A 22,440-nucleotide genomic window follows, 5' to 3' on the forward strand; every position below is an offset into this window, starting at 1 on the left:
GGAGTCTGCTGGGCCAATGGGACTAAGAGATATATGGAGCAGATCAGAAGATCTGGAGTGTGTCCTGTGTCTACTATTATGTGCCATTGAGATTCTCTAGTTGATCATTATGCAGCAAGTTAATTCAGGCATACTCCATACATTAGTGAAATTAATAGAAATAACAATGAGAAGAATATGCAATAACAGGGCAATAGAAGCAAACTTTGCTTTATTGAAGTGTGCATGTGCATGTGTGTGTGTATGTCAAAACTTAAGGAATTTTATAATACCGGTCAAATATGGCAATTCCATATGGTTCAACCTAAATATTCCACAGTTTGTAAATTGTGGCCACTACTTAAAATACATTCATACGTAACATATACACACTACTACATGTTAAATAATCAGCAAAGACTTACTGTGTAACACAGGGAATTCTATTCAATATTCTGTAATAACTTAAATGGGAAAAGAATCTAAAAAAGAATAGATATATGTATATGTATAACTGAATCACTTTGCCGTACACCCGAGATTAGCACAACATTGTAAATCAACTACACTTCAATAAAAACTTAAAAATAAATAAATAAAACTATGCAAACAAGGAAAGAAAAAATTTAAATACATTTATTTATCAGTTGGATGGAGAGGTTCTTAAAATTAAATAAGGAGGGGGTTTTCAAACAGCTTATCACATAACTGACATTCATTAAATATTTACTGGAAAGGTTATTGAATAAAAACAAGAGACCAAACTATACTTTGCATTTGCATCCTGTTTGAAGGAATTCTCTAAGAGCTTTATAACATGGGCAGATATTTTATGGATCCTGAGCAAGCTTTGCTCAAGAGCAGAGAAGCTTCTAAAACCCAAGAGTTCTGTGTCCATTGGCTACTAGATATTTTCCTTTTGGTTACATCAAATTCAAGTATAAATGTATTGAATATTGAGAAGTAATTGCTTTCTCCTTTTCAGAAAGTAGGTCAAATAATACAAATCAGTGTTCTATATTGTCAAAATTGGGAACGGATCAAAACATCAATTTTCTTTCATAAGATGTATTTGTGCCTTGTGGATATTCTCAAAATAAAAACTCTTGTGGTGATATTGGAGAACAATTTACTAAATGGGGTCATAGTTTTCTGTTACTATCTATTTGTGGGATTAGTGCTATCATCCCATTATCTAGATCCAATCCATGCCTAATAAATATATGAAAGAAAAGCATCTTGTTCTACTTCTCTACACCATTTGTGTCATGCTTACATCACAATGTTTCCTCATTCAAGTACTGGTGTCTGAGTGTTTACCAGATTTAAGCATCCCATCACAATGTTTAGCTTAAGAATCTCATCATGTTGTTTAGCTTAAATGGATAAGTCAGGCTGAAATAAGTTGCTTATAAACATAAGATGACTCTTCCATTTTTAACTGCCATGAAGAGTTTTACTATTGTGAAATGAGCAACTGTTGTCAAGCTGCTTCCTCTCATTGAGTATAAAATGATCCATTTTAGTAACCATGGTTATCACCAACATTCTATCAGTCTGAAGCAGATGCATGCCCATTGTTGAGGGAAAGGGCTGAAGAGCATTTACTTCCATGCTTGCATTCCATTTTTAATCCAACAATGCCTATTCTAAAAACAGGCATTGATGTACTTTTCACCTCATAGTCTGCCACTAGCTTTCTCTCCTGCTCTTGTCAGACAGGACAAACAACTGGGAACATACACACACACACACACACACACACACATTTTCATGCCCCTAGTGATGAGACAGAACAAATCTCAGACCAGTTTTCTCCAAGCTCCTAGACAGCTGGGTGACATTCAGCTATTTCCTGGCAGGTAAGTGGAAAGCAATGGCAGATTAGAATGTAGCTCTGAGATAAACAAGGCGCCACTTTCCCCAAATCAAGACATTTAACTTTCCTTTCCTCTGCACTCTTCCCCTCACCACAGAAGTCAGGGGTCCTTTACCAAATTGGCTACAATGCAAGAGGGACTGGGTGAGCTATGGTCATGTGTGGTCATGGAAACCATATAGCGAGTGTGTCATTCCATGCTGCAGGCAACAATCACCAGGAAGCAAAATATACCAGATGAGCAGAGAAGTATAAAAGCTGTATGTTTATTCCAAATAAGCAATTAAGATACATTTTTAAATTTCTTACTATACCAGTTTCTAAATCTAGGCACTAAAGCTGATATCTTTATCCACCTGAGGAAAGTTGTACATTTCTGATGATGGTTTAACTACAATGCTTTAAGGATCTATAGTCCTTTACTAATTTTAAACACATTTAGAAACTCGATCTTATTTGATCCTTGCAACAACCCTCAACAGCAGTTTCTGCAGAAGGTTGGTACCTTTTATAAATATAGAAGCTGAGGAGCAAACATCAAATACTTTCCAAGATCAACCTCCTAACTCTCAAAGTAGTGTTTTTCTATCCTGCCAGCACTGCATTGAGTCTGCAGAAAAACAATCATGTGAGATCCTCCGTGAAAAGGGTACACAACATGTATTCTTAGTCTAAAGTCTTGAGAAAGCCTAAAATAAAAGTTCCTTAAATGGTTTAACTCAAAAGTTCCTTAATTTATTGTGCATAAAACCCATTTGTTGTTCAAATTTTATAAGCATCCAAGAATTACCTCTTAGGTCATATTTTGGGATTTTATAAGTTTCTCAAAGCAAGGACTATATTTTATTCAAGAGTGTATTTGAGTGATGTTATGGACTGAATGATTATGCACCCCGCCCCGTCACCTCCCATTCATATATTAAAGTCCTAACCTCTAACACCTCAGAATGTGACCTTCTTTTGCAAGAGGTTCGTTGCAAATGTAATCAGTTAAAATAAGGTCATACTGGAGTGTATTAGTGGGCTCCTAATCCAGTATGACTTCTGTCCTAATAAAAGGGAAATTTTGGACACAGATACACACACAAAGAAACACCACATGAAGATGAAGGCAGACATCAGGGTCATGTAGCAAAAGTCAAGGAACACCAAAGACCACCAGAAAACCACCAGAATTGAGGAAAGAGACGTGGAACAGATTGTCTGTCACAGCCCTCAGCAGGAACACATCCTGCCGAAGTCCTGATCTTAGACTTCCAGCCCCCAAAACTGTAAGACCATAAATTTCTGCTCTTCTAAGCCTTCTTGATCTGTGTTCCTTTGTTAGAGCAACCTTAGGAAACTAACAGAGGTGATAAGAACAGAGTATAGTCATTCATTTCCCACTTTCAACAAATACTAACAAATACTCAGGGAGGATGAAAAGTCCCTGTCCTCACAGAGGTGACATTCTAGTGGGGAAGATAAAATAAATAAATGCAAAATATAATTTATCTCTATTTACAAGAGGAAATTGAGGCTCGGAGATTGATATTTTGTCCAAAATATAAAGTCTTATCCATGAGCACAACAGGGAATCCCAGAAGATGCATTCCCACTAGCATGTCAGTCTGTGTACATCCAGTGTTCAAAGCCTCATCTCTAAATTGTATCGCTAAATAACATGAAATTCTCTTTCCCGGCTCTCATTTACCAAAAAGTATGAGATCTTGGCAGAGTGAAAGTACTGGATTTGAAGTCGGGGAACCTGGGCTGAGTTTCTAAGTTGCTTTCTGTGCAATCCATTACATTATTTTAAACATATGAATCTCAGTTTTCTCATCCACAAAATAGTACCTACTCCATAATTTCCCAGGTGGTGCAGTGTAAAGAATCTGCCTACCAATGCAGGAGACCCAAGAGACATGGGTTAGACGCCTTGGGTCAGGAAGATCCCCTGGAGTACAAAATGGCAACCCACTCCAGTATTCTTGCCTGAAGAATCCCCGAGGACAGAGGAGTCTCGCAGTCTCTTTGGGGTTGCAGAGTCGGACACGACTAAGCACAGCACAGATTATCTTTTAGTATACGCTTTTAACTTCCTGGTTGTACCATATGATTATTGTGAAGAGTAACTGGTGATAAACACCCAGAATTTAATTCTTCTGAATCTTTCATTGGCTCAATCTCATAGAGTCTAGACATCTCTCACATAAATTTGTTGTGTTTATGCTTTGCTTTTGTGTTTTGGTTCTTTGTTTGTTTGGTTTTGTGTTTTGGCTCCTGGTTCCTAATTTATCTACTCAGAGGTTCTGAGCTTGTAACCACATTTGGATTTCAAGGCCATAAGTTGTTATTGCTTGTGTTCCATGAAATGTATATTAAAGTGCCAACTATCTCTGTATTCCCACGCCTCTCCCCACCATTCACACATTAGACAGATAATTGAGGTAACACCCCTTTTCCCTTGAAAGTGACTCATTATCACTACTTGAGGAAAATGTGGGAACAGTGTCAGATTTCATTTTCTTGGGCTCCAAAATCAAAGCGGACAGTGACTGCAGCCGTGAAATTAAAAGATGCTTGGTCCTTGGAAGAATATCTATGTCAAACCTAGACAATGTTTTAAAAAGCAGAGACATCACTTTGCCAACAAAGGCCTGTATAGTTAAAGCTATGGTTTTTCCAGTGGTCATGTATGGATGTGAGAGATGGACCATAAAGAAGGCTGAGCGCCGAAGAATTGACGCTTTCGAACTGTGGTGCTCGAGAAGACTCTAGAGAGTCCCTTGGACAGCAAAGAGATCAAACCAGTCAATCCTAAAGGAAATCACTCCTGAATATTCATTGGAAGGACTGATGCTGAAGCTGAAGCTCCAATACTTTGGCCACCTGATGCAAAGAGAGCTGACTCATTGGAAAAGACCCTGATGCTGGGAAAGATTGAGGGCAAGAGAAGAAAGGGACGACCGAGGATGAGATGGTTGGATTCCATCACTGACTCAATGGACATGAGTTTGAGCAAACTCAGGGAGACGGACAGTGATGGACATAGAAGCCTGGCGTGCTGCAATTCATGGGGTTGCAAAGAGCCAACATGACTTAGTGACTGAACAACAACAACAACAACATGGAAGGTGAGGGTTGTCTGGGTAACAAGGACCCCACATACATATTTATACATGCAATACCATCTGCTTTTCCCAACTTCTGCTGTTTCCAAATATAACATCCATCAGCCAGTCCTAAAGAAATAGAAATAAAAACCTAAAGCTAGCAGAAGAAAGGAAATAATAAAGACTAATCCATAGATAAATAAAGAATTCTAAAAAAGAGAAAATCAATGAAATCAAAAGTTGGTTCTTCAAAAAGTTCAACAAAATTGACAAACTTTAACAAGATGGACTGACTAAGAAAAAAAGAGAGAAGACTCAAATTATTAAAATCAAAAGAGAAAGTGTAGATGTTACTTAGATTCTACAGAAATAAAAAGGATTATAAGAGACTGCTATGAATAACTGTAAACCAACAAAGTGGATAACCTAGATGAAGTGGACAAATTCCTAGAACCACAAAATCTACCACGACTAAATCACAAGAAATGAAAAATCTAACTAGACCTATAACTAATAAGGAGATTGAATTAATAATCAAAAATCTCTGAAAAAAGTAAAGCCCTAGACATGATTGCTTCACTAGTGAATTCTACCAAATATCTAAAGAATAACTAATGCAATTTCTCAAACTTTTCCCAAAAATTAAAGAGGAGGGAAGATTTTTCTCACTCTTTGAGGCCAGCATCACCCCGATTCCAAAGCCAGATGCACACATTACAAGAAAATGAAACTATACCCCACAACATTTGTGAACATTGATGCAAAAATTCACAACAGAACACTAGCAAACAGAATTCATCAGCATATTAAAAGGATTATATAACATAACCAATTGGGATTTATTTCTGGAAGGCAAGAATTGTTCAATACATGAAAAAAATCACTGTAAAAAAAATCACATCAATACAATGAAGGGAGGAAAAATATGATCATCTCAATTTGACAAAATTCGCCACCTTTTCACGATAAAACATTCAGTTAAACTAGGACTAGAAGAAAGCTACCTCAACATAATAAAATATATGTATGAAAAACCCATAGCAAATGTCATATTCAATAGTAAAAGACTAAAAGCTTTTCCTCTAAGATCAAGAACATGGAAGAATGCCAGTTTTCAAACTTCTGTTCAACCTTGTATGAGAACATCATAATAGCCAGAGCCATCAGGAGAAAAAAGAAAGAAAGAAAAATCCAAACTAGAAGAAGAGAAGTAAAATTATCTCTATTTGCAGGTATCTCAATTGCAAGACATTTATATATCTTATATGCATAAAATCCTAAAGATTTCACACAAAAAGTTTTTAGCACTAATAAATGAATTCAGCAAAGTAGCAGTATACACAGTTAATACACAAAAATCAGCTGCATTTCTATAGACAAACTATGAAAAATTCAAAAAGAAAATTGCAAAAACAATTCCACTTACAATAGCATCAAAAAGAAAACTTAAGAATTAACAAAGCAGATGAAAGTCTTGTACAATGAAAACTACAACACATTGCTTAAAGAAATTAAAAGAGGCATAAATAAGTGGAAAGACATCCCATGTTCATGAATTGGAAGATTTAATATTGTTAAAATACTACCCAAAGCAATCTACAGATTCAGTGTAACTGCTATCAAAATTCCAATGATGTTTTTGCAAAAATAGAAAAACCCATCCTAAAGTTCATAGGGACTCTCCAGGGGACCTGAATAGCCAACATAATCTTAAAAAGAAGAACAAAACTCAAGGGTTCACACTTTATGGTTTCAAAACTTACTACAAGTCTATAGTAATGAAACAATGTGATATTGGCATAAAGATACATAAATAGACCAATGAAATAAGTCGAGAGGCCAGATAGAAATCTTTTTTATATGTCAAATTATTTTGGGCAGGGGTACCATGATCATTAAATGGGAAAAGTGTTTTCAAAGGAATGGTGGTGGGAAAATTGGATAGCCACATGCAAAAGCATGAAATTTAACTCACCTGATGCCATATATAAAAATTTACTAAAAATAAATCAAGGTGTTAATGAAAGCCCTAAGACAATAAAACACTCAGAACAAAATGTAGGGAAAAAGCTTCAGGACATTGTATTTGTCAATAATTTCTTGGATATGACACCAAAGGCACAGGTAACAAAAGAAAAAATAGACTGACTGGGTTTCATGAAAATTGAAAAATTTTATGCATCAAAAGACACCATCTACACAGTGTGAAGGCAACTTGCAGAATGGAAGAAGATATTTGCAAATCATATACTTGATAAGGGATTAATAAGCAGAATACATAAAGACTTATTAAAATTCAACAACAACAAAAACAACGTGATTCAACGATGAGCAGAGGACTTAAATAGACCTTTCTCCAAACATACACAAATGGTCGATAAGCACATGAAAAGATGCTCAACATCACCAATTATTAGGGAAATACAAATTAAAATTACTATGAGAAAGAAGAACTAAAGAGCCTCTTGATGAAAGTGAAAGAGGAGAGTGAAAAAGTTGGCTTAAAGCTCAACATTCAGAAAACTAAGATCATGGCATCCGGTCCCATCACTTCATGGCAGATAGATGGGGAAACAGTGGAAACAGTGGCTGACTTTATTTTTCTGGGCTCCAAAATCACTGCAGATGGTGAGTGCAGCCATGAAATTAAAAGACGCTTACTCCTTGGAAGGAAAGTTATGACCAACCTAGATAGCATATTAAAAAGCAGAGACATTACTTTGCCAACAAAGGTCCGTCTAGTCAAGGCTATGGTTTTTCCAGTAGTCATGTATGGATGTGAGAGTTGGAGTATAAAGAAAGCTGAGCGCAGAAGAATTGGTGCTTTTGAACTGTGGTGTTGGAGAAGACTCTTGAGAGTCCCTTGGACTGCAAGGAGATCCAACCAGTCCATCCTAAAGGAGATCAGTCCTGGGTGTTCATTGGAAGGACTGATGTTGAAGCTGAAACTCCAATCCTTTGGCCACCTGATGTGAAGAGTTGACTCATTGGAAAAGACTCTGATGCTGGGAAAGATTGAGAGCAGGAGGAGAAGGGGATGACAGAGGATGAGATGGCTGGATGGCATCACCAACTCGATGGACATGGGTTTGGGTGGACTCTGGGAGTTGGTGATGGACAGAGAGTCCTGGCATGCTGTGGTTCATGGGGTCAGAAAGAGTCGGACACGACTGAGTGACTGAACTGAACTGAACCATATCACACCCATTATAATTGGTACTATGAAAAAAACAGAAAACAACAGGTGTTAGCAAAGTTACAAAGAAATTGGAACTCTTGTACATTGTTGGTAGAAATGTAAAATGGTATAGCGTCTGTGGAAAACAGTAAGACAGTACCTCAAAAGATTGAAAACACAATACCCATATAATTCAGCAAGTTTCCTTCTGGGGATATACCTAAAGGAATTGAAAGCAGAGTTTCAAAGTGATATTTGTAAACCCCTATTCATAGCAGTTATTCACAATAACTACAACATGGAAGCAAGCCAAGAGTCCCTCAACAGATAAATAAACAAAACGTGGGATATACATACAATGCAATAACATTCAGCCCTTACAAAAGAAGGAAGTTCTGACACGTGCTACAACAACATGGATGAACTGCAAGGGCATTATGCTAAGTGAAATAAGCCTGTCACAAAAAGACGAGAACTATATGATTCCATTTATAGAAAGTACTTATAGTAGTCAAAATCATAAAGACAGAAAACCTAATGGTGATTTCCAGGAGCTGGGGTTAGAGGAGGAATGGGAAGTTATTGTTTATAAAGTTTCAGTTTCACAAGATAAAAAGAGTTATGAGGATGGATAGTGGTGATGGCCACACAAAAATGTGAATATATTTCATACCACTGAACTGGGCACTTTAAAACAGCTGATGGTAAATTTTGTTGTTTGTATTATACCACAATAAAAAATGTATAATTAATTGATTGGTCTGATTTTTAGCAAAATATATAAAAAATTGTTAAGTTTGGTAATACTATTGGAGTGTCAAAAGAACTCAGAATTACCATATTTGTAGTTTATTTCATTAGAGTATGAGTTTTTTGAGTACTTGAATGAAATTTTCTGAAAAAATTTTTAAAAGAATTAGTGATATTTTTATTATACTACTATTAACACATTTATATTTTAAATGCTTAGGATAACTTTAGTCTCTAAGTCGTAAAAGATTTTTAAAACCTCCCTTAAAAGTAGTTGCTGAAATGTCCTAAATTTATATGTAGAATCATATTTTAAGTAAAATTAAGAAAAAATTAGATTCATCATACTATTACTTTAATACATCAAAGGTTAATTTAAACATTCAAGTAACCCCTAAAGAATCTTTATTGTTTGTATGTGTTAGTCGCTCAGTTGTGTCCAACTCTTTGCTACTCCATGGACTGTGGCTTGCCAGGCTTCCTCTGTCCATGGAATTCTCCAGGCAAGAATACTGGAGTGGGTTGCCATTTACTTCTACAGGGGATCTTCTCGACCCAGGAATTGAAACCAGGTCTCCTGCATTACAAGTGGGATTTAAAAAGCTGTTTTCAAGGCCACCAAAATAATCTGATTAAATGTATTTATCATTTTTCATGATTTCTCCATACACATTTTTAGAATAACCTGCTGCTGCTGCTGCTGCTAAGTCGCTTCAGTCGTGTCTGACTCTGTGCGACCCTACGGACAGCAGCCCATCTGGCTCCTCTGTCCACGGGATTCTCCAGGCAAGAAAACTGGAGTGGGCTGCCATTTCAAATGCACTAAATAAAAAGAAAATTCTAAAGATTGCAAACACGAATACATAAATTTACACCTCTTCAATGCACAGAACATTTGGCAAGCACAACAAAAGTGTAACCTATCCACTACCAATTCTGATTACAGTAAATAGGATTCATGTATGATCAAATGACCATGATTCACTGAGTCATCCCAGAAGTCACAGTGTGGAGTTGCTTGATTCATGTTTCTTTAGCTGTATGGGTAGGAAAGCAGGACATACAGAAATTACGAGGGCCTTTGCTGTCAGATGACCTGGATTTTAAAGCCTGCTCCACCACACACTCTGTGAGACTTCTAACAAGTTACTTAACTTCTCTGTACTCAGTTTCGTCACTTGTAAAACCTGTACTTACTTCATAAGGGAGCTGTGAGGTTTACAAAACCCAGCAGATATGATGTACTTAGCACAGCAAGCACCGAACACATACTTAGGCATTCAATGAATGTTGGCTGTTGTTGTTGTTTATTATGATCATTAACAAGAAAGTGTTACAGATGTCAATTTCAGTCAGACATCCTCCAGGAGATTTAAGCAATTATTTGTCAAAATTCATCAGGAAGGCTTGATTTGGAAGACTTCTAAATCTATCTTTCTATGTTTCAATTTCTATGACTTTTCAGTAGCCTCAGGGCTGGTGATTTAGCTCATGGAAAATGCCTGGTTTAAAAAGGAGAAAAAGCATGTGGCATTAATCTCTGGTTTCAGGTTTAAACCCTAAGGCTCTAAGCAGATTCTCTTGCTTCAATTATGTGGAAGATTAGCAGTTAACAGATTAATGTCTTGCTTTGTCTCTTGGCCTTTGTTTGAGGAGCAAAAGAAAGAAAAGTGAAGTCGTCCCTCAGTTGTTCGTGTCCAACTCTTTGCGACCCCATGGACTCTTCTGTGTCCAACTCTTTGCGACTCTATGGACTGTTGCCCACCAGGCTCCTCTCTCCATGGGGATTCTCCAGGCAAGAATATTGGAGTGGGTTGCCATCTCCTTCTGCAGGGGATCTTCCCAATCCAGGGATCGAACCCAGGTCTCCCACATTGCAGGCAGACTCTTAACCCGCTGAGCCACCAGGGAAGCCCACAAAAACAGCTGTAAAGACTTGGCTGGAACTATAGGCAGTCCCATCTCTAACTATTTGGCTCTTGATTGTGAGGACTAATATGGGGAATGAGAATAATTTCTAATAGCTACTTTTGAATATCATAATAGCAATTACAGTAGTTCACCCCTTATCCACAAGGGATATATTCCAAGACCCCCAGGGGATGTACTAAACTCTCTCTATACACACTATGTTTTTTCTCATACATACAGACCTATGATAAACTTTAATTTACAAATTAGGCACAGAAAGAAATTAACAATAACTAATAACAGAAGTATAACAATATACTGTAATAAAAATTATTTTATAACTTTTCTCTCTCAAGATACCTCATTATACAAATTTAATGCCTCTTAACCAAGCACTTATGCACTGTGGCTGTAATTTTTGCTGTTTGAGATGTGACAGCAAAACTAGCATGAATTTCTTTTTCCTTTTTCACAGTTTCATAGACAGAAGAGTCATTCCTCACATAGATCTTAGCAATCTCAGCCTATGATTATGTTTTTCTTTCCTTATTAAGTGGAGAACTGTCACTTTTTCACTTGAAGCACTTCACAACTTCTCTCTGGCATATCCAAATTGCCAGCATTACTGCTCTCATGCTTTGGGGCCATCACAGTGCTTGTGGTGGTTCAAGTGACTCTTATTAAGTAAAATAAGAGTCACTTGAACCACCACAAGCACTGTGATACCACCACAGTCAATCTGATAACCGAGGGAGGTTCTGAGTGACTAACTGGCAAGATATGCTGGACAAAGGGATGATTCACGTCCTGGGAGGATTGGAACTGGACCTGAGTAATTCCGTCGCATTACTCAGAATGGTGTGCAATTGAAAACTTACAAACTGTTTATTTCTGGTATTTTTTTCCATATAATGTTTTCAGACTGTGGTTGACCAAGGGTAACTGAAACTGTGGAAAGCAAAGCCAGAGATGAACAGGGACTATTGAAATTTTTTAGCACTTGCCATCTGCCAGCACTGTTCTTCATACATTAACTATTTACGTACTATTGAGAGCTATTGATTTAAAGGCACTAACTTTACCCACTCATTTAGAATTTCTCCCCTCAGCAGTGTTTCAGGCAGAGTATTTCAAAGAATTAGAGGATAAATAAAATTCCACAAAGCAAATGTGTAGATTAGGCTGAGAAAGAGTACATGACGCAGTCAGCCTGGTGATTATTGAGGATCATGTGTAGCTAGTTAAGAGACTGAAACTGAAAAACATACCCTGCTACTATCACTCAACTGCATGATACCCAAGTGGTCACCGTGACGCAGACCCAATCTACCATAATGAAGCTGAACTCAAACTTGCTCTTTCTGTTCAGAGGAGCCATTTCTCATTGATTCTTCCCTCTGCCCTCTGGAAAAAGAAAGCTCAGGAGGATTTCTGTAACAGGAAATGAAAAATGTGCTGAAATTTCTTGTGGATTAAAAGATATTTCTTTATTTAACCCAAGGTTAACATCTAGATGGTCAATCTGGACTTCTGGAGAATGTGAAAGTGTTAGTCGCTCTGTTGTGTCTGACTCTTTGCAACCCCATGGACTATAGCTCATCAAGCTCCTCAGTCCATGCGTAGAGTCTTCTCTTGTGTTGTTGCAAGAGCGTGTTTGCTATAACCGGAGCGTTCTCTTGGCAAAACTCGGTTAACCTTTGACCTGCTTTGTTTTGTACTCCAAGGTCTAATTTGTCTGTTACTCCAGGTATCCCTTGACTTCCTACTTTTGCATTCCAGTCTCCTATAATGAAAAGGACATCTTTTTGGGATGTTAGCTCTAGAAGGTCTTGTAGGTCTTCATAGAACCATTCAACTTCAGCTTCTTCAGCATTACTGGTCGGGGCATAGACTTGGATTACTGTGATATTGAATGATTTGCCTTGGAAACGAACAGAGATCATTCTGTTGTTTTTGAGACTGCATTCAAGTACTGGATTTTGGACTCATTTGTTGACTATGATGTTTACTCCATTTCTTCTAAGGGATTCTTGCCCACAGTAGTAGATATAATGGTCATTTGAGTTAAATTCACCCATTCCAGTCCATTTTAGTTCACTGATTCCTAGAATGTTGATCTTCACTCTTGCCATCTTCTGTTTGACATCTTCCAATTTGCCTTGATTCATGGACCTAACATTCTAGGTTCCCATAGGTGCCCAATATGATAATGGAAATCAGTAGAGAGATAACTCCAGAAAGAGTGAAGAGATGGAGCCAAAGCAAAAACAACACCCAGTTGTGGATGTGACTGGTGATGGAAGTAAAGTCTGATGCTGTAAAGAGCAATATTGCAATAGGAACCTGCGGGGATTCTCAAGACAAGAACACTGGAGTGGGTTCCGATATCCTCCTCCAGGGGAATCACCCCAATCCAGGGATCAAACCTATATCTCTTAAGTCTCCTACATTGGCAGCTGGGTTTTTACCACTAGCACCATCTGGGAAGCCCCTGATATGACTGTACCTTGTGTTTGTTTACCCTCAGGTCCAGTCCGATACAGGTTGTGTAGTTGTGATTTGCCCATATGTTTTAAAAGAGATCTCACTGATTATATCCACCAGGGAAGTCCGATTATATCCATAAGGTTAAAATACCATCCCAGTCAGGGTTGCTTTACAGAAAACAGAAACTACTCTCCAAAGAAGTTTAAGAAAAGAGATTTGGGTACTTACAAAATCAATGGCAGAGCTCTAGGTTGGACTTTGAGGAATGACTCCCATCAAACCACTTCAGAACTGACCTGCCAAGAGCATGACCAGAAAATGGAGCAATCAGAAAACTGCCCCTGGGGATTCTGACTTCAGAAACATAGTGTCTTTGTGATGCTCCAAGCCCCACCTCTCAATGCCTACAAAGCTAATGATTGGACAGGAAAATTCCACTATAGGTTAATCCAATGTCTCCACAACTCTGTTTTCCAGAAGAAAACAAGAGGAAGGAAAGTTGAAATGTAGCCTCTAATTTCAAGCAAGTGCATTTGATTGGTCAAATCTTATCATATATATATCCTTATCAAAGGAGTCCAAGAAATTAAAATTTTAACATTCTAGTTGTTTTACCAGGCAGAAAGGCATATTAGAAGAGCATTTTCAAATTCTACATTGCAAATTACTTGTAAGTCATAAAATCAATTTATTTAATAGGCCATAAAATAAATTGATTTTTAATGAAATGGAATACAATATATTCCTATGTAGTAATGGAAGATTGTTTTACAAAGTCTTTTATTTCAGAGGTGTGTATGTACTTGGTTGTGATGTAAAAAGATCACATGGACCATATGGACTAAAGCCAAAAGTTTGATACCCACTGAAGGGCAAAGAAGGTAGGATAGATTTTGAGCACTAACATACCAACATCTAACATAAGCTCTATGAAGAAGAATTTATATCTAAACTAACTGTGTTATTTTTCTATGGCTGCTATAACAGGCTACCATAAATGTAGAACTTAAAAGGACACAAATTTATTATCTTACCCAAAATGGGTCTCACTAAGCTAAAGTCAAAACATTGGCAGGGCCATACTCATGTCTGGAGCCTCTAGAAGAGATTCCAGGTCTCCCTGTTACCAGTTGCTATAAGCTGCCCACATTCCTTGGCTCGTGGCCCTCTTTTTCCATCTTCAAAGCCAGCAACACATCAGGCCAGGTCTTTCTCAGGTTGCCACCTCTCGGGTTCTCTTTAGCCTTTGTCATCCCCTTCTAAGGACCCCTGTAATCACATTGGCTCCATCTAGATACTCCATGACAATTTTCCTATCTTAAGATCAGCTTATTAGCAACCTAAATTCCATCTTCAACCTTAATTTCCCTTTGCCATGTAGCCTAACATGTTTGCAGGTGCCAGGGATTAGCACATAGACATCTTGAGAGTGAGGGGTCATTATTCCATGTCCCACACTAACCAAACCAAATTAAAATCAGAGGAATGTCTATGCATCCTCTAAGGTAAGAAAGAAAGGTGCAACTGATCTTGTAATGCAGAACTCTCACTTTTCTGTGCTTTCAGACCCAAGTTGGATGAGAAAAATGCATGATTTTCTTATAAGAAAACATACAAATATACATATGTATGTATATATATATGTGTGTGTATGTGTATGTGTGTGTGTATTTGTATTCCCTTCTCAAGGGGATCTTCCCAACTTGGGGATCGAACCCAGGTCTCCTGCATTGCCGGCAGATTCTTTACCATCTGAACTACCAGGAAAGTCCATATACATACACACACACACACACACACACATACACATATATATATACATATACATATATATATATATATATATATATGTAATTTCATTAGTCCCCTCTTTTTAGGATGCTTTCTGTTGGTTCCCTAGTAGGAAAAACAGTAAAAATAGCTAATTAACTTTAATATTCCCTCCCCTCCTCCTCCCCAGAATCAAATTTGAAATGCAATTTTACTTTAATACCAATCAGTCCATCAGCAAATTTATACTACATCTTATATATGTTGTCCATTCTTCTTGAAACATTTCTTTGTGCCAAAGCCCCCAAATTTTGCTCTCATTCTCAGAGAAGCCTATGGAGCTTCACACCATGAAAGGGAACATATTAATTTCTGACAGCTCCCTGTGTCCTCTCTGCTGTTCTACCACACAGTTGCTTATATGGCATAGTTCTTATTGTTATTATTGGTTTGCTGTTTGGTTTTAGGACTTTATGGAGTGTCTCACTCTTCATTTTTTACAGAGGCATCTGTCTTTTTTGTTATTTGTACTAGTGGTGGTGTTTATTTACCTTTTTCCCAATTTTTGAGGGGAATTTAGGGAGATTCAAAGGCTATGTCATCACCATCTTGCTTTTTCTCTTGTTATTTAAACTGCACATAAAGGATACAAAGATTCCTTTTCATTCACCAGTATCTCTCACAAGACCTCATATCAAAACACACCCCAGAACCACAAGGAGATACTATCTTACACCATTAGGATGGCTATTATTTAAAAAAAAAAAAAAAAGTGTTAGCAAAGATATGAAGAAATTGGAACACTTGTAGACTGTTAGTAGGAACGTAAAGTGAGCAGCACTTTAATCTACCCAGCCGCTCAAGCCAAGGAGGGGTCTAAGAGTCATTCTTGATGCTCCCACTTTACACCTAATCCATCATCCCTGTCATTCTAGATAACTCCTAAATCTACCCACTTCTCTCCATCCCTCTGCTTTTATCTTAGGTCTCTCACCTGCACTATTTTTCTTCCACCAAAGTTTGTAACAATCAAATTACCATACTTCAGCCAGACAGAGATGTCTAAAATGGAGAATTGATCGCTTTACTTCCTCAAGAAAGTTCAAAATCCTTAAACAGACTTACAGGCAAGGACTATATAACCAGATCACTGGCGATCTCCCCAGCTACATCTCTCATCACCCAATTCATGCTACATAATACTATATAATACTTTCCATTATGTCGTATTAGTCACACTACAGACCCTGAGGCTGATCTGGGTTCCAGATGAGTCAAACCACTCATGGATTTGAGAGACATTCATACAGCTCAAGGGTATCACTCTTCTGCCCTCTTGCACTACTCAGCTATACTCTTTATTAAATGCTTTTTGATTTGTGCTGTGAAGTCTTTGGCCATGATTCACCAGGCCAACCAAGTACATTAATATCATGAAGGAAGATATAATGGACTTTTAACAATATAATTCCCCAGAAAAAAACATAACATATTTCAGTCTCTGAAATGTTCATCTTTTTATGATGCAGTAATGAAAAGATAATTTGAGCTTTCAGACATTCCAATCACATTTTTCCATAATCTGCCCTCTCATGCACTCTATTGGCCTTATTCTCTCTTCATATATTAGGAACAAAAAATAATAATAAAAATTTCATTCCTCATGCACAATTCCACATTATTCTGGCTGAGAAAGCTTCTTTTGAAACTTTGTCTTGCTTTCTTAGATTTTGCATTTTTTTCCTCTTTCATCTTTGCTCCATTAATCTCCAAGTCTTCTCCTTAGCACTGATGCCTCAACATTAATGAGCCTCAGGATAGCAAGGGAATTAAGCCACCTGACCCTTCCTGTTCTCCTTTTGACCTAGTTGAGATGCTATCCTCTGCTTTTTGAGAGTAGAAGTAAAGGGAAAAAATATATCAAATAAACTAGGGAATTGCTTAACATTGCTGGGCAAACAGAAACTCCTAAACTCAATAATGAACAGTGGATTTACATATAATTTCTTTTTTCAGACAGCAATCTTATGGGAACAAACAGTTTATAGTTAAACTTACTGCTTTTTCCTCCCTAATTCCCCATTCTCAGAGATTCCATCCAATCTCAAAATTCAACTTGAAATTCCACCCTGCCAATTCACAACTCTTTATCATCGGGCCTGACATTTCATCCAAGACCCAGTATTTCCAACCATAGTTAAGGTCTTTCTATATAAGGTTCCTGCCATTTCCATAAACACAGAATTTCTAAACGGCATTCCTCCCACATCTAAAGCCCCTATTTTTTGTTTATAATATTACCGGCCTCTCAGATACCAGGGTGCAAGTTATTCTACTGAGCCCCTAATATTTGTCTCTGTGATATGTTCTAGGTCCATAGAAATGAGGTATAATCCTCACCCCAACATGCCCCTAGTCCATCCAAGGAGAGTGACAAATAAACCAAAGTAGGTGCGAAAGTCTGAAAAGGTCACCCTGTGATCACAATTTACTTTTCTCTTTCTTTCATCCTTGATATTCAACTTTTCACCAAGTGCTGCTGTATTTTAAGCCAATGTTTATAAGATTCATTACTGATACCAGGCTTCTTTCCAACTTGAAATCTTGAAGCTGTGTTTCCCATGTTTTCCAGCATTCAATCAGTACGATCCAAGCATCTTTGGTTTTGTCTAACAACACCCTACCTTTGCCCCTCAAGCTGGCCTTTTTTTCCCTAGCACCTTTAAGATTTTACCTTTTCTAACAAAAACATGTTCTTGTGGAAGAATTTCATAAGAAAGAAAGAAAGCTGGACTAAGACCTGTGCTCTGGTGCCAGTTCTGACAGAAGGAGTCAGTATCAAGAGAAATCACCTCACCTCTGTGCCTCGTTCTCTTTGTCTATGAAATAAGGAAATCGAACAAGATTGAACTCTGTATTCAGTCCTCCTATTTCTAACATTCTTATATTCATATTATTACATACAGGGTGATTAATTAACCATTGGTTAATAAATAAGTCCTAAATTGTTACTTCTTCTTGAAGTAACTTTATTTTAGCAGACATAACACTTTAAGCAAAATAAATTAGCCTAACGATTATATTTTCCCCTGATATTCGAGAGAAAGAATTTGAGAGAGGGAAGAAAAGGTGAATGCTGAACAAAACAGGTTCCTTTCCTCATGTGGTCAACCTGGCTGCCTATAATTATCACTCCATGGCAATAACACAACTATAAGATTTTACAAAGCCAAGCATTGGTAGTTAAATCACGTAAGAACAAGAATTCAAGCAAAACCTTCATTTCAAAGCATCCATTGGTCTGACTACAGTTCAAAGTTATTTCTGGGTCCAATAAATAACATTACTGTTTGAGCAAAGGCATTTCTGTGATTCTTTTTCAAAAACTGTTTGAGGGCTTCCTGCCATGCCATGGGGGTTATAGGAACTTGCTAATTACTGGTCCAAATAACCAAGAGGTCAAGAAGTTGAAAACACAATCCTGAACAGAAATGTAACAGTCATTTTGCTTTTTCAAAACACCAAAAAAGGGCAGTGGAAGCAGATGTTTGGCCTTTGAAGAACAGCTTCCAGAGAAATCATAACCCAAGGGCTGAGTAATACCTCTTGGAAAATGAAAGACTCAGTAACCCACAGGGGAGAATCCAGATCCAACACTCCAGCCTGAAGGTAAAGGGCAAGATGTTGTGCATTTCACTGGAATGACAGGTATAGCTACTACCTAGAAAAGCCATCTTGTTGAATTAGGTCTTTCTTTATCATCTCTTACGTTACAGGGGTGAGATCATGAGCATAAAACAAAGGAAACCACAGGAGAATATTTTCAATGATGAAGCACCCAGTGAAGCATGTAATCAAGTGGAAAACTGTCAGGGATTACTTATTGTGTCTGTACAGGACAGGACACTGGTTTAATGGCTTTACATAAATGGGAAAAGACAACTTCGTAATTGACTTAGTACAGCAGTAGACAATGTAGAAAAGATACTTCAGGAGGCAACAGGGCATTGAATACAATCTTAGGGATGCTGAACGCTTAAAGGTACTGAACACTGAAAAGCATAAAGAGTTGATCAGAAGTTATTCTTTCAATGATGTATGTATTTTAAAAGGACATTGATTTCCTAGAGTTTATAAAATTGGCTGACCTGATAGCAAACCACTGAGTCTATCTCTTCTATTGCCAACAAGAAGCCACTTTTTGTTCCTTGTAGAAGAGTCTGGAGTAAGTTTCTCTGGACAATCTTGCAAAACAAGAAGCAAAGTGTTGAAGGAGAGCAGGCACCCAGGAAAGGCTTGAAACCTAAGACAAGTGTTTGCACTCCCCCCTCTTCAGAAACAATGTAAATACCACTTTGCCCTACAAATTAAATCCCCATAACTCAAAAGACCATGGAAATGTAGTAATGCGATTAGGAATTTTATTGTGTCTAAGTCTACCTATAATAAACAGGTCACTGAAAAGATTTCAATGGAAATATTTTGTCATTTAGAAGAGCTTGTTGTAATATGAGGCACTGAAAGCTCTAACTTCTCTATGCTGTCTCAAACCACAGAGAAAGAATAAAACCGAGGGACATCAGGACTCAGTACCAGAAGGTGATGACAACATGCTGCAACCTTCTGTTCCAACCCAAGAGGCAATAATCAAGTACAGAAGGAGAATTTTGGAGCAACAGTAGTGGCAGAAGGGGGTGAGCAAGAATTGGATTTTTGTATCATGGAGTTCCCTGTCCTTTCTTCCTCCCCTTCCTTCAAGGCTTCTCCCCATCGAACTTTTACTCCAAATGCCAAAATTACCTTATCTTAGTTGCACTGGGAATAAATTCACACAGAAAACAAACTGCTAGTAAAGGGAACGTGGTAGGACCCATTTCTTCACAATAAGAATCCATTTTGTAGCAAACAAGGGCAGAGAACTAACCAACCAAGGAACAGAAAAGATTGTGTAAGGTGAGAATTTTTGTTAAGTTACTGTTGGTCCCTTAATTTCACCACCTCTGTTTTTCCTTTATCTTTACAGTGGGATGGAGAAAAGCAATGTTTACTCAACAAAATTTTCATTTTATTATTGTTATTATGTGTGAAACACTTTGGTCATTACCAAGATGAAACGTGGACTTCCCTAAAGGATTTGTACTCTTAATAATAAAAAGAAATCCAGACTTCCTTCCTGAACAATTCTGTCTTCTGGGCTCCATCACATCGCCCTCTTTCTCTGTTCTCACCTTTCTAAGAACATTATTTCCGTGTCCATTTTGCGTTTTCCATTAGCTTTTTCAAATTTCACAAATTACAAACTGTCCATTTCTAAAACTTCAACTAATACTTTTTTGCAGTTTACTCACCGATCTACAATATCAGAACCCAGCTATTTATCAAAATTCCATTTCCTTATTTCAGTTGCATTCTGGACCATCTCTAGGCGACTATCCCAAAGGCATGCACCCCTCAAAATGTCTAAAACAGAATTTATTTTCCTATTCCCCTTTTCCCTTTACCTTTTCCTATCTCTTAGTTTTATTTCTTCCTGAGGCAAATCCCAAGACAAGAATTCCAGAGCAAATAGTTTATCTGAATGGTGATCCAAGAAAGACTACTTAAGGATTAGAGCAGTGAGACCAGGAAGAAAAGGCGGCAAAAAAGGCTGAGTTGTCAAACAAGTTACCAATATGGGACTCTAGAGCTATATCCCATTGGGGAACTCTGGGAGTAGCATATAAAACTCAGAGTACCCCACCTGTGGTGAAAATGTGCCAAGGCATTTACCCACAATGGACTTCCCAGGTGGCACTAGTGGTAAAGAATCCACCTGCCAATGCAGGAGACACAGGGGACATGGGTTCGATCCCTAGGTCAGAAAAATCCCCTGAAGTAGGAAATGGCAACCCACTCAAGTATTTTTGCCTGGAAAAGTCCACAGGTAGAGGAGCCTGGCAGGCTACAGTTCATGGGGCAACAAAGATTAGAACACAACTGAGCACCTGTCAAACAATGGTTGAGGGGTATTACCAAAACATTAATTCTCCAGCACGTCCCGTGGTCCCATGTCCTTTGCCTCTGCCACCAGAGAAGGCCTTCAGGCACTGAAAACACACTTCAGCTATCAGGCAGTGTTCTGCATCTCGGTCAAGGCACCACACCACAAGAGATTCCAGCTAGAAACCTTACAATCATCCACGATTTCTCCGTTTTCTTTATCCCCCACTTTTACCTAGACCCCCAAGTCCCATTGATTTTACTCCCATTATGGGGTTAACTTTGTTGGGCCTTCTCAATCCTTAGGCTATTGCCTTACCTCAGTGTGTCAATGCCTGTCTTATAATATTGCCATGAATGGGTTTCTATCTGGTCTTTGTCCTCCAGTTCCTTCCTTAGAGCTGCCAGCAGAGTCATGTATCTTTTATACTATTCCTGGAGAGATAAGAAGAGTAATAACAGGCATTAAGGCTAAATGCCCTTTCTTTCTATGCCAGGAACTGGACTAAGTATGTTACATGCATTATCTCACTTAATCCTCACAATGAATTTATAAGACTTTGCCGACTAACATCTGTAGAGTCAAAGCTATGATTTTTCCAGTAGTCATGTATGGATGTGAAAATTGGACTATAAAGAAGATTGAGCACTGAAGAAGTGATGCTTTTGCATTGTGGTACTGGAGAAGACTCTTGAGAGTCCCTTGGACAGCAAGAAGATCAAACCAGTCAATACTAAAGGAAATCAACCTTGAATATTCATCGGAAGGACTAATGCTGAAGCTGAAACTCCAATACTTTGGCCACCTGATGCGAAGAGCTGACTCATTGGAAAAGACCCTGATGCTGGGAAAGATTGAAAGCAGGAGGAGAAGGGGACGACAGGATGAGATGGTTGGACGGCATCTTCGACTCAATGGACATGAATTTGAGCAAACTCCAGGAGATAATGAAGGACAGGGAAGCCTGGAGTACTGTAGTCCATAGGATCCCAAAGAGTCACACAACTAAGCAACTGAACAACCACAAAAAAATGGTTTTTATCCTCATTCTACCAATGAGGTCACTGACACTTAGAGAAGTTAATAAAGTCAGAGCTAATAAGATCAGAGAAGGAATCTAAACCCTGGCAGTGTGTCTCCAGAATTCTGGTGCTTAATAATTACATGATACAGATATTGCCACTATACTCAGTCATTCGTTTAAAACGCAAACCTAATTATGACATCCCCCCCACCCCCAAAAGCCCAGCCCCATGAATGGCTTTCTAACACTTCAATGATCAAAGTCTTAACTTTTAGATATGATACCTCATCGTGCACTGGCCTCAGGTTCTTGCTTGTCTGTCTCTACCTGCACTTAATATCACATAATGTTAGTTAATTAATTTGAGCCACAAGGAACAGGAAGCAG

At 38.0% G+C, this 22,440-nt stretch overlaps 2 long non-coding RNA genes across 2 annotated transcripts in view; one reads left to right on the forward strand and one right to left on the reverse strand.

The window, feature by feature from the left end:
• The window catches only part of LOC145528813 (uncharacterized), a 319,839-nt gene that overhangs the window by 223,724 nt on the left and 73,675 nt on the right, over positions 1-22,440 (reverse strand). The window contains exons 3-4 of the long non-coding RNA XR_014070717.1: positions 21,348-21,463; positions 13,508-13,575 (exon numbers count right to left, since the gene is read on the reverse strand). This is a non-coding gene — a long non-coding RNA (uncharacterized LOC145528813). The remainder of the gene's footprint in view (positions 1-13,507; positions 13,576-21,347; positions 21,464-22,440) is intronic.
• Positions 1,272-20,227, forward strand: LOC145528814 (uncharacterized). Its single transcript, XR_014070718.1, has 3 exons — positions 1,272-1,841; positions 19,606-19,743; positions 20,073-20,227. It is a non-coding gene; the product is annotated as an uncharacterized LOC145528814 (long non-coding RNA).

The sequence above is a fragment of the Giraffa tippelskirchi genome, chromosome 12 (assembly GCF_054371585.1).
Source record: "Giraffa tippelskirchi isolate mGirTip1 chromosome 12, T2T-mGirTip1v1.2.pri, whole genome shotgun sequence".
NCBI classification, from domain to species: Eukaryota; Metazoa; Chordata; class Mammalia; order Artiodactyla; family Giraffidae; genus Giraffa; species Giraffa tippelskirchi.